Source organism: Canis aureus, chromosome 33 (genome assembly GCF_053574225.1).
Source record: "Canis aureus isolate CA01 chromosome 33, VMU_Caureus_v.1.0, whole genome shotgun sequence".
Taxonomy (NCBI): domain Eukaryota; kingdom Metazoa; phylum Chordata; class Mammalia; order Carnivora; family Canidae; genus Canis; species Canis aureus.
This window is the reverse complement of record NC_135643.1, coordinates 34,276,523-34,292,092: the sequence shown is the minus strand read 5'-3', so window position 1 is coordinate 34,292,092 and position 15,570 is coordinate 34,276,523. Positions and strand designations below refer to the sequence as shown.

At 32.8% G+C, this 15,570-nt stretch overlaps 1 protein-coding gene across 10 annotated transcripts in view; it reads right to left on the bottom strand.

Moving 5' to 3' along the window:
• The window catches only part of LOC144303998 (peptidyl-prolyl cis-trans isomerase NIMA-interacting 4-like), a 139,136-nt gene extending 131,750 nt beyond the window's left edge, over nucleotides 1-7,386 (bottom strand). For 3 of the 10 annotated variants that reach the window (XM_077882435.1, XM_077882433.1, XM_077882436.1), the window contains exons 1-2: nucleotides 7,131-7,384; nucleotides 6,272-6,441 (exon numbers count right to left, since the gene is read on the bottom strand). The gene's annotated coding sequence lies outside the window, so the exon portion shown is untranslated. Of the gene's footprint in view, nucleotides 1-6,267; nucleotides 6,442-7,130 lie in introns of all 10 variants that reach the window. The other 7 variants (XR_013370971.1, XR_013370969.1, XR_013370970.1 and 4 more) reach the window with 6 other exon arrangements.
• Between the last annotated feature and the right edge of the window lie 8,184 nt (nucleotides 7,387-15,570).

Below are 15,570 nucleotides of genomic sequence, written 5' to 3'. Positions count from 1 at the left end.
TATAATCTCAGAGAGTTCTCAAATTTTAAAGAATCAGAATCCCCGGGAAGTGTTATTAAAACTTAAACTAGGTCCCACTCCTAGAGTTTCTGATTCAATAGATCTGGAATAAGATTCAATGAGTCTACATTTCTAACTGGTTCCCAGGAGGTGTTGATGCTGTTAGCCAGGAGACTGTACTTCTGAGAACTGGTTGTTATAGGTTGGATAGTGATTTCTATCCTTTTTTTTAAACATCACATTGTTTCTATTTTTATTTAATTTAAATATAATTAATATATAGTGTATTATTAGTTTCAGAAGTAGAATTTAGTGATTCATCAGTTGCATATAACACCCACTGCTCATTACATCAAGTGCGCTCCTTAATACCCATCCAGTTACCCCATTTCCTCATGAACCTTCCCTCTAGTAACCCTCAGTTTGTATAGTTAAGAGTTTCTTATGGTTTGCCTCCCTCTCAGTTTTCATCTTATTTTATTTTTCCATCTCTTCCCCTATGTTCATCTGTTTTTTTTTTTTAAAGATTTTATTTATTTATTCATAGACACAGGGAGAGAGGCAGAGACACAGGCAGAAGGAGAAACAGACTCTAAGCAGGGACCCCGACGTGGGACTCAATCCCAGGTCTCCAGGATCACACCCCAGGCTGCAGGCGGTGCCAAACCGCTGCACCACCGGGGCTGCCCTGTTCGTCTGTTTTGTATCTTAAATTCTACATAGGAGTGAAATCATATGGCATTTGTCTTTCTCTGACTGACTTATTTTGCTTAGCATAATACCCTCCAGTTTCACCCACACTGTTGCAGATGGTAAGATTTCATATTTTTTGATGGCTGAGTAATATTCCATTATATATCCATTCGATTATAGATGGATATCTCAACTCTTTCCATATTTTGGCTATTATGAACACTGCTACTCTGAACATTGGGGTGCGTGTGGCCCTACCTGACTATCTAATGTCTGACTATCAAGAAGAAATTGCAAGGTAAAAAGGTAAAAAAGATAAAAAATACAATTGAAAAGAGAACACATGTTAGAACTAGATTTGTATATTGCAGTTATATTGGAATTATCACACCAGAAATTTAAAACAACTGTGATTACTATGCTAGGGACTCTAATGGATAAAATAGACAGCTTGAAAGAACAGATAGGCAATGTAAGCAGAAAGATGGAAATTTTAAGAAAGAACCAAAAACAATCTTAGAGATCAAAAACACTAATGCAAATGAAGAATGCCTTTGATTGGCTTATTAGCAGACTGGGCATGGTTGAGGAGAGAATCTCTGACCTTGAGAAGTCCATAGAAATATCCAAAGCAGAAAAGAAAAAGAAAAAAAAAATGCAACAGAATATCCAAGAACTATGAACCAATACAAAAAGTGTAACATATTTTTAAAGGGAATACCAGAAGTAGAAGAGAAGAAATATTTAAAGCAATAATGGCTGAGATTTTCCCCCAAATTATCACACACCAAGTCACAGGTCCAGAAAACCAAGCAGGATAAATACCAGACAAGCAAAGAAAAACTACAAGTAGCAAGATCATAATCAAATGGTGGAGGATAACAGACTTAAAAAAATTGTGAAAGAGCCAGAGGGAAAAAACATCTCACTTATAGAGTAACAAAGAATTACATCCAACTTCTCCTCAGAAACCATGAAAGCAAGGAATGAAATATTTAAAATGTTGAGAGAAAAAGAAAAAATACCAATTAGAATTCTGTACCCTGTAGAACTATCCTTCAAAAGTGAAGGTGAAATAAAGATTTCTCAAAATTGATAAATCATTTTTGCCAATAGACCTGCCTTGCAAGAAATTTTAAAAGAAGTATTGCACAGAGAAGAAAGGTAGTATAAGTCAAAAACTCAGATTTATGTAAACAAACACTGGAGAAAGAATAAATGAAGCACAATGCCCTCAAGGTCCATCCATGTTCCAGCAAATGGCAAGATTTAATTCCTTTTATGCCTGAATAATATTCAATTTTGTATATAAACATACAAACAACATTTTCTTTATCCATTCATCCATCAGTGGACACTTAGGTTGTTTCTATATCTTGGCTATTATAAATAAGGCTGTAAAATTGTGGAATGCATATGTATTTTTGAATTAGTATTTTTTTTTCTTGAATAAATACCCAGAAGTGGAATTGCTGGATTGTATGGTAATTTTATTTTTAATTCTTTGAGGTACAACCACTTACATTCCCCCAAACAATGTGTAAGTATTCCCTTTTCTCCACATCCTTGCCAATGCTTTTTATTTCTTCTCTTTTTGATAATAGTCATTCTAATAGGTGTGAGGTGATGTTTTCTTGTGATTTTGATTCGCATTCCCTTGATAATTACTGCTATTGAACATCTGTTGATGTGTCTGTTGTCCAACTGTATATCTTCTTTAGAAAAATATTCAGATTCTCTGCTAATTTTTAAATCAGATTTTTTTTTTTTGCTATTGAATTATAAGAGTTCTTTCTATGTTTTGGGCACAAGCTTTTTATAGATATATGATATATAAATATTTCCTCCCATTCAGTAGGTTGCTTTTTCATTTTGATGATGGTTTCTTTTATTTGCACAGTTTGATGCAGTCCCACTCATTTATTTGTACTTTTGATGCCTTTGCTGTTGCACCAAGACCAAAGTCAAAAAGTTAATGCTTATGTCTTCTTATTTTATTTTTAAAAATATTTTATTTATTCATTTGAGAGAGAAAGAGAATATGAGTGGAGGGGAAGAAGGAAAGGGAGAAGCTTCTGTGGGCTCATAATTTACATCTTGTTTTATAACTTGCTTCCCCCCCACTGTTTTTTTTTTTTTTTTTAAGATTTGATTTATTTATTTGAGAAAGATAGGAAGCAAGAGACAGAGCACAAGCAGGGTGGGGGAGAAACAGACTTTCCACTGAGCCGGGAGCCTCACGTGGAACTTGATCCTAGGACCCAGAGATCATGACCTGAGCCAAAGGCAGACACTTAACTAACTGAGCCCCCCAGGAATCCTTGCTTATATTTTTATCTAGAAATGTTATTGTTTTTTGTCTTATATTCAAGACTTTAATCCATTTTGAGTTAATTTTTGTGTATAATGTAAAATAATGGCCCAATTCCATTCTTTTGCATGTGTTTGTCCAGTTTTCCCAACATCATTTATGAAGGGACTGTCCTTTCCCCATTGTAAAATCTTTGTTGTAAATTAATTAACCATATATATGTGGGTTTGCTTCTGGGATCTCTATTCTTTTCCAGTGATCTATGTGTCTATTTTTATGTCAATACCAAACTCTTTTAATTTCTATAACTTTATAATATAGTTTGAAATCAGGGTTATTTTGTTATTACAAGTTACTCTATCTGTGAAGTAGCTTAGCTTAGTATTATTTGAAAGTGGACTTGGGTTAATTGTAAATATATTTTGCAAGCTCTAGGGCAATCACTTGAAAATGTAAAAAAAAAAAAAAGTAAAACTTCTACGATAAAAAAAAGGAAAGCAAATAAAATCATAAGGTGCCCTATTAAAACCACAAAAGGCAGAAAAAAATGTAGAAGACAAAATTGAAGGAAAATGGAAATGAATAGAAAATATTAAAAATACAGTAATCCAAGTACACCAATAATCACTCTAAACGTCAGTGGTATAAATATATCAATAAAAAGACAAAGACTTTAAGTGTCCCTTAAAAGTGTTAAGATTTTAAGAGTGTTTTAAGGTGTTTAAAAGACAAGACCCAACTATATGTTGTCTATAGAAAACACACTTTAAATAAATACATAAATATTAAAAGTAAAGGGATGGAGAAAGATATACCATGCTAATACTAACCCAAAGAAAACCTGAGTAGCTATGTTAATTTCAGGCAGAGAAGACTTCAGAGCAAGATATGTTATCAGGGATAAAGAGGAATAAACATAATGAAGAATAAACATAAATAAATAATAAAGAGGAATAAACATAAATATGTATGCAAGTAACAACAGAGCATTAAAATACATGGGGCAAAAACTGATAGAATTGCAGGGAGAAATAAATAAATCTATTATTATAGCTGGAGACTTCAACACCCCTCTATCAGAAAATCAAGAAGCAGAAAAATCAAGAGGACATAGTTGAACTTAATAGCACCATGAGTCAACTGAGTACAATGTACCTCTATCAACTACTTCATCCAACAACAGCAATGTTAAATCTTCTCAAGCTCACATAGAACACTCACCAAGACAGACTACATTGTGGCCATAAAACATATCTTAAGAAACTTCAAAAGAACAGAAATTATACAACGTCTGCCCTCAGACTACAATGAAATTAAACTAGAAGTCAATAACAGAAAGACAACTGGAAAATCCCAAAACATTTGATGATTAAACAACACATTTGAAATCACACACGGCTCAAATATGAATTCACAAAATAAATTTAAAGATACTTTGAACTAAGTTAAAATGAAAATACAAACTTACCAAATTTTGTGGAATGTAGTGAACACAGTGATTACAGAAAAACTTATAGCATTGAATACATTAGAAAAGAAAAAAAAATCTAAAATCAATAATTGAAGTTTCCACCTTAGGAAACTAGAAAAAGAAGAGCAAATTAAATCCAAAGTAAGCATAAGAAAAGATATAATAAAAATTAGAGCAGAAATAAATGAAATTTAAATAGAGAGTGAGTGGAAAAAAATCAATTTTGAAAAAGCTGATATTTAGAAAAGACCAATAAGATCAATAATCCTCTAGCCAAGCCAAGGAAAAAAAGAGAGAAAATACATCATATATCCTCACAGATTTGCAAATTTAAAAAACCAGGTAACACTACAAACCTATTAAAATGGTCAAAATCCAAAACAATGACAATTCTAAGTGCTGACAAGCATGTAGATGCGCAAATACTCTCATTTGTTGCTGGTTGGAATGCAAAATGGTAAAACTACTTTGTAAGAAAGTTTGGCAGTTTCTTACAAAACTGAACATACTCTTTCTACTTTATGGTCCAGCAATTACATGCCTTGGTATTTATCAAAATGAATTGAAAACTTATGTCCACACAAGAATCTGCACATGAATCTTTATAAGCAGTTTTATTCATAATTGCCAAAACTTGGAAGAAACCAAGATGCCCTTCAGTAAGTGAATAGATAATTAAACTGTAGTACATGCAGAAAATGAAATATTCTTTAGTGCTAAAAAGAAATGAGCTATCAAACATTTAAAAAAAAACATGGGGGAACTTAAATGTATAATTGCTAAGTGAAAGAAATCAATTTGAACGATCTATCTTCTATATGACTCCAACTATGACACTCTGGAAAAGGCAAAACTATGGGCACAATAAAAGGATCAGTAGTTACAAGGGGTTAGTGGAGAAGGGGGGATGAATAGGGCAGGGCACAAATTTTAGGCAGTGGAATTATTCTCTGTGATACTGTAATGGTAGATATATGCCATCACATATTTGTTAAAACCCAAAGAGTGTACAACACCAAGAGTGAATCTTATAACCATGGACTTTTTGTAATAATGTTTTGTCAATGTAGGTTCATGAACTATAACAAATATATTATTCTGGTGTAGAATTTTGATAGTAGGAGAGGCTACAGGTATGTAAGGCATGGGATAGATATGTGGGCAAACTCTTCCGTTCAATTTTGCTGCCTGATACCACTCTAAAAATATATTTTTAAAAGTTATTCAATTAAAAACTCCCAAGTTATATATATTATATATACATTAGATATATATAGTATGTTATATACAATATAATATGTTATATATCATATACCACACACATATTATATATAGTATAAATATTATAAGCAATAAATCTATGCAGTATAGGTTATGAATAGGAATAGAGAAGGAATACTTAAAAATTAAAATATTTATTTTTATTACACTTAATTGATCTAAAAAATAACTAGTATAGCCTATGGATAGATAAAATGAATGAAGCATTGTCATAAGGGATGAGAGAAATGAATTGTAAATACTCTAAGTTGTCTTCACTACATGTGTAGTGGTACCATATTATTTGAAAGTGAATTTAGATTACATAAAAATATATTTTTTAAATTCTAGGACAGATTTTTTAAGAAGTGTAACTGACACATTATAAGAGAAGATAAAATAGAATCATGTGAAAAATGTTTATTTAAAACTAGAGAAGGCAGAAAAGGGAAAAATAATAATAAATTCCAAGAATTGAAAACAGTTACAAACATGGTAGATGTTAATTCTATTGTATCCTATTGTATCATACCTACTTTAAATGTAGAATGATCAGGGATGCCTGGGTGGTTCAGCAGTTGAGTGTCTGTCTGTCTTTGACTCCGGGCATGATCCCAGGGTCCTGGGATTGAGTCTCACACCGGGCTTCTCACAGAGAGCTTGCTTCTCCCTCTGCCGATGTCTTTGCCTCTCTCTGTGTGTGTCTCTCAAGAATAAATAATAAAATTTAAAAAAAATGTAAAATGATCTATACATACCAATTAAAAGAGGTTCTCAGAGTGGATATAAAAATAACACCCAAGAATATGTTGTCTACAGTAACCTCACTTTAAATATAAAGATTCATATAGGATAAAATAAAAGATACAGATAGAATAAGAGGTATTATGCCATTCTAAAATTAATCGAAAGAAAAAGTAACTATATAACTTTAGACAAAGTAGATTTCAGAATAAGGAATATTATCAGGCATGAAAAGGACATTGCAGGGGTGTCTGGGTGGCTCATGTCATGATTCCAGGGTCCAAAGATAGAGCCCTGAATCAGCTCTGTGGAGCAGGGAGCTTGCTTCTCCCTCTTCCTCTGCCTGCTGCTCCCCCTGCTTGTGCTCTCCTTCTTTGTCAAATAAATAAATCTTTTTTTTTTTTTTAAAGGACATTGCATTATGATAAGGGGTCAATTCTCCAAGAAAACATAACAAGCCTAATAATGCATTCATCTAACAAAAAAGCATGAAAATAAAGGAGATAAAAACTGATGGAACTTCAAGGAAAGCAAAAAAATCACTATTAAAGTTAGAAACTTCAACACTTCTCTTTCAGTTATTGATAAAGTAGGCAGAAAAAACACTAAGAATATAGATTATGACAGCACTATGAATCAAGTTGAACTCACATTTCTAGAACACTCCATTGAGCAGCAGAACACATTCTTCTCAACTTAAAGGGTATATTCAACAAAATAGATTGCAGTCTAGGTTATAACACATATCAAAACTGTTGTGCCCAAGATTGCAAATCCGAGAAACCACCAAGGAGCCGACACCGATGCAAGGGCACAACGGTTTATTAGCAAGCTGGAGCTTGGGTCCAAGTATACCCCACACAGTGGAGCACGGACTTGGACCCCGAAGTGGGTTACAGCTGGGTTTTTTATGGGCTGGTCTAGGGGATATTCAGAAGAGGTGGAGGAATTTCTCAAGTTCTGTTTACATTCTGATATGGGGCTTTCAAGGGCATTGAGCTCTGTTCTCATTCTAATATGGTATTTTCTGCCACTGGCTTGGGCTCTGTTGTTTTTCTGATGGGATTCTCTGCCAAGGACATTCTGCAGTTTTTCAGCTCTTATTCACAGGGGCCTAAGATGCTGTACTTGTGCTAATGCTAAACTTGAGGTGGGATAATATTTCTCAGCCTCCACAAAAACAAATTTAAAAGAATAGAAATCATAAATAGTACATTACCTATCAGAACAAGATGAAATTAAGCTGAATATCAATAAGAGAAAGACAGTAGGAAAATCTCCCAACATTTGGAAATTAAATAGCACCTTTTAAAATAACCCATGGATCAAAGTAGAAAGTTTAAGAGAAGTTTTAAAATATTTTGAAATAAAAGAAAATGAAAATATACCTTATCAAAACCTGTGCTATGCAGCAGTAGCAGTGATTGGAGGGAAATTTATAGCATTAAATGCAAAAGATAAGAGATAAGAGAAATCTCTTTAGATAAGAAGAGAAATCTTTAATCAGTAACTGAAGCTCACACATTAGGAAATTAGAGAAAGAAAAGTAGAAATCAATGAAATTGAAAAGAGGAAATCAACAAGTAACAAAGCTGGCTATTGAAAAGAGTCATAAATTCATGAACTCCAGCCAGTTTGTATAAGAAAAAGAGAAAATATACAATTTACCAATATTGGAAATAAAGGAAGAGTGATCACTATTTATCCCATGGACATTAAAAGAATAATAAAGGAATGCTATGAGAAACTATGTTCACAAATTTGAAAACATAAATGAAATAGACCATTCCGTAGAAGACACAAAACTGCCAAAACTCACACAAGAATATCTATCAAAAAATTTAGTAAATTATTAATAACCTTCCAAAAATAAAGCACCAGGTGATTTCACTTATATATGGAATTTAACAATGTTGAACTCCTAGAAGTAGAGAATAGAATGGTAGCTGCCAATGGATGAGAGGTTGAGGAAAATGGAGAAACGTTGGTGAAAGGATACAAAGTTTCAGTTATTCAGTATGGATAAGTTCTGAAGATCTAATATTCAGTATGGTGGCTATAGGTAACAAAATTGTATTGTATACTTAATAAATTTTGCTAAGAGTAGATCTTAAGTGTTCTTACCACAAAGAAAAATAGTAACTGTGTGAAGTGATAAATATGTTCATTAGTTTGATTATGGTAATCATTTCACAATGTGTAGATATATCAAAACATCAGGTTTGCACACCTTAAATATATAGAATTTTTAGTATTTTTATTTGTTAATTATACCTTAATTAAAAAATAAGATCAAGTATCAGGCCCAAATCGGGCCCCTGGTGAATTCTACTAAACATTAAAAAAAGAAATGATAGAAATTGTCTATAGTTTTTTCCAAAACATAGAGATAGAATATTTCCTACCTCATTGTAGGAGGTCATATTAGTCTGTAACAAAATCCAGATCAAGATATTGCAAAAAACAAAAACAAACAGAAAAACAACTACAGATCAACATCTCTCATAAGCATAAATTTAAAAAATCTCCAACAATTTAACAAATTGAATCCAACAGTATAAAAAATATAACACCATGACCTCATGGGATTTATTCCAGGTGTACTGGAATGCTTCAATATTTTAAAAATCAATCAATGTAATCTACCATATCAACTTGTTTTAGAGGAAAAAACATAATCATATTAATTTATGCAGAAAAAAACTATTTGGCAAATTCCAACATTCATTCATGATAAAAACTCTTGTAAGATTTCTACTCAAAATACACAAAGCCTCTTAAAATTCAATGATAAGAAACAAACAACTCAATTAAAAATTGGGCAAAAGATCTGACTAGAGACCTTATAAAAAATACTCAGATGACAAGCATGTGGGGAAACGTTAAATATCATATGTCACTAGAGAAATGCACATTAAAATGGTAATGGGATACATCATATACCATTACACACTTATAGAATGGCTTCAAAAGAAAAGATGATACCAATTTCTGGCTAGGACACAGAGCAAGAGAAACTTTCATTCACTGCTGGTGGGGAAAATGGTATGGTCACTTTGGAAGATAGTTTGGCAGCTTCTTATAAAGCTAAACATAGTCTTAACATATGATCCAAAATCACACTTCTAAATATTTACCCTACCGATTTGAAAACTTAACATCTACAAACAACCTGAACATGAACGTTACTAATCACCAAAAACTGGAAGCAAACAAGATGCTCCTCAATAGGTTAATGGATGAGCAAACTATGATATATCCACACAATGGAATCCCATTCTGCAATAAAAAGGAGTGAGCTACTGACTCATAAAAAGACATGAATAAACTTCAAATGGTTATTGCTAAATGAAAGGTTTAGTCTGAAAAATGCTACAGAATTTACAATTCCATTTGTCATCCTGGAAAAGCAAAAAACTAATGGAATTTGTAAGATTAAAAGCAAAAGGAACTTCGCATAAGTAGTGAACTCTAGTTGATAAAGTAGTTTCCTACAGGATTATGCATTAACAGATCTGACACCACTATACATGTGTACCTTTGATGTGATGTGGTAACACTGAAACTACATTAACAGTCTTCTCAAAAACCTAGACCATCAACCTAATCACAGGAAGAACATCAGACAAATCTCAACAGAAAAAAATTCTACAAAATACTTCCCTACTCCTCAAAACTGTCAATTCCCCCCACCCCAAGCAAACAAACAACTGTCACTGTCATAAAAAACAAGGAAAATCTGGGAAAGTGTCACAGCCAAGAGGAGCCCGAGAGATGTGATGACTAAATATAATATGGTATCCTATGTAGGCTGTTGGAATATAAAAAAAATCATTAGGTAAGAATTAAGGAAATCTAATTAAAATATAAGCCTTAATTAATATTTGTGTATCCATTGGTTCCTTAAATATGACTAATATATATAATAATGTAAGATGTTACTAACCAAGGTAATAGTGATATTCTCTTCACAACATTTTTTATTCAAATATATTCTAGATATGTTTATTAAAAATTTTAATTTATAGATAAAACAACTTGAATTGTAGATATATACATCTGTAAGAGATCTTATGCATCAACTACTTCAACTTCCTCTTTTTACAACACAGAAAATTGACCCCCCAGAGGGCATGATTAAATCAAGACCAGACAAGTCTAGAATCTTTGTCCCTACTACTGAACTTTGCCATTATGCCCTCCCCACTGAGAAGTTTAAGTTTCTTCAAAATTGAAAATGCAAATCTCATTAATATTAATAAATATCTAAGATGTTTATAACATTTTATAAGTCCTTTTAACATAACGTTAATTTGAATTCTTCCTAAAGTATGTTTTGTCAAGTGTGATTGTTGGGTTCAAAGAAAGCTATTAGTGCTTAAAAATCATGAACTTAGTATTACTCATAAAGGACTATTTATTCAGAGTAATGGTGATATAAGTCATGCTGCCTCTGAGTCAGTCTTCTCCAGGAATACCTACAAAACAAGCCTAAATTTCAAAAAAGACTTTTAGCTAAAGAAAAGATGTGAGTTCTCAAAAAATATCCTATGCTTTCTTACCTGTTAGAGAAATAAATATCCTAGGGAATTGTAGCCCAGAGTTATATGAATTCCTTGTAGTAATATATTAAGTCATTGGCATAATTCCTTGTTAGTTCATCTAGATTACATTTCTAAATTCTGTGTGTTATAATCATACTAAAATCACTGAAATATGATTCTATGACATAAAATAAAATTGATTATATTAGAACCCAAGAAATAAAAGGGATTCTTATTGAGGGTTTCACAGGAAAACAGTGCACATGTTTTCTCTCCTTTTAATACTTTTTAAAAATGTGTACTTTGACTTCTCCATTAAGTATTTGAAAAATTTTGTTCCCAGAAACAAAAGTAATGAAATGGCATGATACGTAAGCCCCACAGAAATAGTAAATCTATTTTACTAGGTTAGCCAGTAGGTAGAACATTCAATATCACTCAATTATTTTCATCCATCTGTTCAATATATGGGAAAGTGACCTTCCTAATCATCCTTTTCTCCATGAAAAGAAACAATGAAGAGAAAAATTCAGCAGCTCTCATAAGGATAAATAATAAAAAAGGTAGATTATTGTTTAGCCTCATGAACAGTTCTTCACAAAAGGTTTCTATAATTTAAATCTAAATATGAAAGAGTACTACGAGGCAAACAATTGCAAAACAAAAACAAAAATGTTAGTTTCAAAAGCCTTAAAAGAGAAAATTACTTTGTAGGCCTGTTTCAGCTTCTGTTTTTCTTACCATGGTTTTATAATATAGACTCTACAGGCTTACATCTGGTATAAAGATCTTATAAGAAAACCTAGATCCATTATGTTCACTTCTTTGGTAACAAAACTATATTTCTAGCTGACTTAGATGAATAGTCATTTTAACATCTTTAAACAAACAAAAATTTAAGAGTTAAACTTCAGAGTTCTAAATCTTCAATATTTTTTCTGGCTCTTTATGATATCAATAAAATGCTGTTCTTTTTTTCCCCCATGAGTGGTCTTTCTATTAACATTATTCATTGATTTGCTTGCTTCTTCTCACTATCTCCTAGAAGTCTTGATTATTCTATCATCTTTTAGGTTATTTTACTAATACCAAACCAATTATTATTTTCTCCTTTTAACTTTTCTTCATGGCTTAATCTAGCCACCATTTCCTTTTGTAGACTTCATTCCTTTTTTCATACTTCTTTCCCTTCTTTAATTTTCCAAATCATCTTTCAACTCCATGGAGTTCATATCACACATTCAGTTTAAGGATTTAAAATAACATACAATATACTAAATTTTATTTTCACTTTACTCAACTTAATTTTTTAAGCTGCATAGGCCAATTCTAGCAAAAAGTGTGAAAATCTAGTTCATTATAATTTCATGAGTGAGAAAATGGCTTTAATAAACTGAGACCATATTGGAAAGGAGATGCCCTAAAAACGACATGCACTGCTTCTTCCATATCATACTGATGGGCTGATTGACAACGCTGAGTACTCTTGAAATTGCCAGCTTGTTAGATAATTAAATTAAATGAATATAGCACATGGTTAGGCTGGCCAGAAAAGATTGATAGAGATATTAAATTGTTTTCTCTTTTCTTTAAAAGCTGAAGTAAATTAGCAACTAAAAATACAACATAGACTTTTCCTTCCTCCTATTATTCCCTAAAGTAAAGTTTCCAAAAACTAGAACATGGCTCACTAGTTTGCTATTATTTAAAGCCAAATACAATCATGCATATGTTCTGCAATGATGTGTATGCATATATGCACATGTGCACACATAATATGATACAACTAGTTTAGGTAAAATAAAGTCTCACAAAATCTTCTTCTGAAATGCAATACTAAATACTCTATTAGTTTTATTTAGCTTGTTATTTAAAAAAAAAATTTTTTTTTTTTAAGTACCCTCCATGCCCGGTATGGAGACCCATGCATGGGTCTTGAACTTAAAACCCTGAAATCAAGAACTGAACTGAGATCAAGAGACAGAAGTTTAACCAACTGAGCCACCCAGGCATTCTTTAATCTACTAAAGAAAGAATTCAAATATAAAATTAATTACTTTTATCACAAACATGTATTGACTATTTTGTACTTCTACATTATTAATTATTTTTCTGGGGATACAAGGATGAAGGAAGAAATTGTCAATTTAAGAAACTTAAAATGTAGTTGAGTACAAGAGTTGATTGGGCTTGAATTAATTAATTATGAGATGGAGAATAAGTGGCTAAGAGGAATTATGAGGAGATTCTGGCAGCTTGGACAGAAGAGTTTGTGTGCATGTGTGTGTGTATGTGTATATGTTGAAAATCTGGGGAAAGTTTTTAGTTGAACCTTGAAAGTTCACTAAAATTAGAACATGTGAAAATGGTAACATAAAGACATTTCCTGCAGTTAATAGAGCATGGAAGAATGGATGCAAAAAATACATATATGAAGCATATTAAGGAATTGAAATTTGCCAAGCAGGTTGAAATTAAATGGAAGAGTAGAAAGTAGAGTTGGGAAGGCAAATTTGGGTCAGATGATTTAGGAGTTTGAATTTGTAAGCAAAGAGACTAAGCACTCTTCTGTGGGCAATGGGAAGTTGGTAATGCTTTTAGGATAAAGGAGTAACCTAATCACAGTCAGCATCAGGACTACAACTTTGATAGCAAATAGTAAGAATGGTAGGGAAGACAAGACACTGAGTATACATTACTTTTTTTTTTTTTTTTCAACTGGCAGTGAAAGAAAGATAAGAGGGCAGAGATTTGGTTAGAGAACCAGGGAAAGATTTTATCATCTTTCATTTGGGCTGGAAGACATATAAGGTCACTATTGCCCCAAATGGTTATAAGTTGAAACGTAGCACCATTAGCTGTAAGAAGGAAAGATTTAGGAGAAGATACCATGAAGCAGAGTTAATAATTCTCTCATAAATGAACGACACATGAATGCAAGATTCTCCAAGATGGAAGAGTGGAAAAGAGTAGATTGAGAGTGTTTCAATGTTGGTGGCAGTAGCTCTGAATTCTCCCACTGCTCTTGAGTGAGTCTCTGGGATGGATGTGAGGGCTGAGAATGACCTAAAAACCACTTTAATTCTCTTCAGAATTCTGAGGGCCAGCAGTCTTTAGAGAACTTCCTCATGTCACTGTCATGTGTTAAGAACAGATTAGGAATGACAAAGTATAGTATCTTGGTCAGAGAAAATGTGATATCTGTACCCTGGAAATTCTGAGTCTTGAAGCCTAAGTGTTACTGGAAAGCTGAATCTTCTCCAGCTGAACTCTCTCTACCAGAGACTTTAAAAGTTAGCTGAGGAGATACCATAGTGGAAAATGGAGTGAGCATCTGAAGACTATGACTGGATCTCAGATATCACAGCAGAATGAATGAGATGTGTGCTATACTAGACTTTCTGGTTTCTGCTGACTTCTGTCCCTCTTTAAAGACCACTACCTCTCTCTGTGGTAGTCACATTTCCAAAGGAAAAGACATAATTCGTTGAAATGGAATTTAAGTGTAAAGATTATTGAAATGTAGAATCTGAGAAGGAAAAGACCTATGTAACATTTTTTAAAACATGTAATCTGATATAATGTAATCCACAAAACAGTGAATTATTCTGTAAACAGATAACAGGCCTGTGGAAATACAGACAGAGCATTTAAATGTGGCTCAGCAGACAAAGGAACAAGTGATACCTGCTGAGGAAGTCACTAAGGGTTGTATTAAATGGTCAATGTGAGCCAATTTCTGTGATGTTTTGTCAATATCCCACAGAGTACTGAGATGAGGCTTGATGGAAATGAGCATTTTGACACATACATCCTACAGAGTTTACAGTTTACTATTATAAACACAAAGGATAAATTCTGAGCAAATCTCATCAGGAGACATGAAGCTGGATGGTATTCCTTGAACCCGTCTTCTGTAATCTCCTCAGTTCTTCAAGAGAACTATGTTTAGATTGGAAGTGATATTATTCAACCGGTACCAGATGAGGTCCTGCCCTAATATAGTTTTATTTATATATAATCCCAAATTAGGTTTATCAAATAAACCTAATGACTCTAACAATATCACCTTGAAACATTAGTGTACTTACACATAAGTAGCAAATATTGCCTTTAGCAAGTCATGTCGCCTAGCTTCTTAGTTCTGGGTTCAGTTTTCTTATAGCATCACTCATGGCCTCTTCATACATTTTCCATAAATAATATAATAATATCACACACAAAGGACCTCAGATTGCAACTATATGACAGTGACCAAATGGCGAGCAACTGAAATCAGTTCAAAGCTAGTTGGAGCTGAGCACTGTGGGTCTGGTTAAGGTAAGCTATAAGGCTGGCAATATGCAAGTTTAAGTTCTTGCCTTCCTTCCTTATTTGTCTTCTGTTACTTACTGCAAATTCAGTGTGTCTTGTCCTTACAAATTCAAATACCTAAGAAATAACTTGAGTCATTCAAAATGAATATCCCCAAATAACTGAACTTTTCCTCTACTCCCCATCTTTCCTACATAACCTCCCAACAACTTACTTCTTTTGAAGAACATGGA